Source organism: Lutra lutra, chromosome 16 (assembly GCF_902655055.1).
Source record: "Lutra lutra chromosome 16, mLutLut1.2, whole genome shotgun sequence".
Lineage (NCBI taxonomy): Eukaryota > Metazoa > Chordata > Mammalia > Carnivora > Mustelidae > Lutra > Lutra lutra.
The window spans coordinates 56,681,541-56,684,883 of NC_062293.1; the positions used below are offsets into that span (position 1 = coordinate 56,681,541).

Sequence of the window (3,343 nt, forward strand, 5' to 3'; positions counted from 1 at the left end):
ATCATAAGGCTATCAAACAATTATACTCAACCTGCCACTAAGAAGCAGCATTCACTTTTAAGTCTACAGGAATACTTTACAACTATTAAACTGTCGCCTATCAGGGAAGCCCATTCTGGAAGAAATCTGGAAGTCACCTTTTCTTTCTAACCTTTCCTTAATACCAGGATATAATAGGATCCTAGAAAGCTGATCCCCCCTGACATGTACTTAATTTTCCAGGTCTGTGCAAAAAATGGCACTGGCTATATTCTCAAATAGGGGACTCAGACTACACTATACCATTACTTCTCCTTGATATTATCAAGAACACAAATCCAAAGTATTATTAATAACCCATCAAGATTTTCATCATGAATACCCATACACCATATAGTCAGAGAATGCACACCAGGTAATGGGTATGACATGAGTGAGATGTGACCTTTCTCCCTATGAAAGCTACAAGGTGGCTCTCAAGTCTGGGGCCAAGAGAATATTCTTCTATATACTATAATGTATTATCAATAAGTTATTAGCCTATGTTTCCAGACTTGATGGCTGCCTTCATAATCATGTGAAAGGCCAAAATAAATTATCAGGAGTGTCCATAAAATACGAGTCCTGAAATAGATAATTTGGGTGTAAATTCAACACACATAACCATCAGTGTTATGTTACTACTGTGGTGCAAAACCCGGAAATGGTAGCAATCTGAATTACTCGGAGACGTTTTCCTAAATGATCAAGATTTTCTACTCTGGATTCCACTGAGATGCATAGCCCAAGGTATAACCTTCCCGGACAGCATAAAGGAAAAGCTAAGTGGTAACTACCCACCTGATGAGAAGCAAGAGTGTACGGGTTTAAATTGCACTGTGGGAGAATGACTTACATCAGACATGTGGGAGCAGCTTAGCAGGTACTTAGAATTCCCATTGTCCCAATGGCCCAAGGAAGAGTGTGGGATCACCTTTCTCCCTGCTTGGCCCATCTTTCCCTTTGTTCCACATAACTGTAAATGCTCAAGTGCCTCATAACTTGGCAGTTATAAGCAAAAAACAACATCTTATAACAAGCTTACTACAAAGTCCATCCAGCACAGGTCAAAAGGAGATCTTGAAATGCCTATCAAATCCTACTGAGAACATTATGAACACGTCCTCTGTTCCCGAGAAGCGTTGCCCCCGTTTTTCAGATGGCTGCTAAAGAAAATGGATTGGGTGGGGGCAAACAGCATGGATTGTAAGAAAGTAAAATGCTATACCTGTGGTCAGAAAGCGGGTTGAGGGTTGGCTAGGAAGGATCCCATCAGACGCAGGTCTCCTGGAAGACCCTTCCTGATGGCTTTAATCTACTCCAGGTAGAAGACTGGTAGCAGCAAGCATGCTGGGCTGTGTGCTAATCAGGGGCCCGGGGTCTAGGCTGCTGTGTGATTTGTGATCACTGTCTTCTATTCTTTGGACCGGAGCTGTTTTCGTAGTCAAATGAGGAATATGGGTTAGATAGTCCCTTCCAGGCAGTAATATATCACGTGACCACTGCAACCAGTATCTCCAGATATCTGCTTTCCTATGGCTATTTCATTAAATCGATTCAAATGTATGTATAATAATACAGGAACTGGGTTGAGGGGGTAGGAGAAGAGTAAATGAAACAAGATGGGATTGGGAGGGAGACAAACCATAAGTGACTCTTAATCTCACAAAACAAACTGAGGGTTGATGGGGGGAGGGGGTTGGGAGAGGGGGTGGGGTTATGGATATTGGGGAGGGTATGTGCTATGGTGAGTGTTGTGAAGTGTGTAAACCTGGCGATTTGCAGACCTGTACCCCTGGGGATAAAAATATATGTTTATAAAGCTGTAAAAAAAAAAAAAAAAAGAAAGAAAGAAAGAAAGGATGAATCCCCAAGTTTTGTAGCAACATGGACGGGACTGGAAGAGATTATGCTGAGTGAAATAAGTCAAGCAGAGAGAGTCAATTTTCATATGGTTTCACTTATTTGTGGAGCATAACAAATAGCATGGAGGACAAGGGGAGATGGAGAGGAGAAGGGAGTTGAGGGAAATTGGAAGGGGAGGTGAACCATGAGAGACTATGGACTCTGAAAAACGATCCGAGAATTTTGAAGGGGTGGGGGGTGGGAGGTTGGGGGCACCAGGTGGTGGGTATTGTAGAGGGCACAGATTGCATGGAGCACTGGGTGTGGTGCAAAAATATTGAATACTGTTATGCTGAAAAAATAAAAAAAAAATAAAAAAAAATAATAATACAGGAACTGTTGCAAAACGGGATATGAAGAAAATTTAGTCTCCATCGCAGACAGAAAAAGCTGACATAGAGAGACCCAAGACAAGAGATAATGAAACAAATCATTTTTTAAAAAATTAAAAGTTAGGGGCGCCTGGGTGGCTCAGTGGGTTAAGCCGCTGCCTTTGGCTCAGGTCATGATCCCAGGTCCGGGGTTCAAGCCCCACATCGGGCTTTCTGCTCAGCAGGGAGCCTGCTTCCTCCTCTCTCTCTGCCTGCCTCTCTGCCTACTTGTGATTTCTCTCTGTCAAATAAATAAATAAAATCTTTTAAAAAAAATTAAAAGTTAGAATAGAAAACAACATTCAGGTGTCATTGGTAAGCAAAGTGAGAAATGTATGCCACGGGCAGCTGATGGAGAAGCTCTGGGTACTGTTTATTTAGACAGAGAAATGCCCTGTTTTCTAATATCTTCCTGTCCTGAGTTTCAAAGAGGAAACAGGATTTCACAAGCAACTTGCATTTTTTCAAAGCAGAGAGAAGCAGGACTTCTAAGCTTGGCTTGCTTCTAAAGCAGTGGGGAGCATGCCTGAGGTGGGAGTGGTCTGATCTGACAATGAATGGTGGGGGGGCAGTTTACCAGAGACCACACAAGCAGCTGTGTGTGGCTGCTCTTTACGAAGCAAGTTTTAAAATCACATTTCCAAGCACCCTCAACAAAGCACAGTACATTGCACCCCCCCACCCCAACCTCATGCCTTCTGGACAGGAACGGACAATCTTTTTCTGACACTCTGGTAGAGAGCAGCAACTTCCCTTCCCAGTCTAGTATCCGCAATTGTGTGGGCAGTTGAAAAGACTTCACAAGCAGGCGACTGGGCAAAACGGAACAGCGGTGGCAACAAAAGCGCAGGGACTGCGGAACGTAGCCCTCTCTGAAACACCACCTTACATTATTCCAGCCAGATTGCTTTCATGTGGCTAACCTCTCGAATTATTTATAGGAGATTGATTCATATACTTAACCAAATGTGAGAGGAAATACTTCTAATTATATCCAAACATCTTTAATATGAGGGGAATTACGCTTGGAGACCTTCATTGCCAAAAAC

At 42.8% G+C, this 3,343-nt stretch overlaps 1 long non-coding RNA gene across 1 annotated transcript in view; it reads right to left on the bottom strand.

The window, feature by feature from the left end:
• Positions 1–1,483, bottom strand: part of LOC125086748 (uncharacterized) — a 101,664-nt gene extending 100,181 nt beyond the window's left edge. Inside the window, exon 1 of the long non-coding RNA XR_007123256.1 lies at positions 1,247–1,483. This is a non-coding gene — a long non-coding RNA (uncharacterized LOC125086748). The remainder of the gene's footprint in view (positions 1–1,246) is intronic.
• Positions 1,484–3,343: the final 1,860 nt, after the last annotated feature.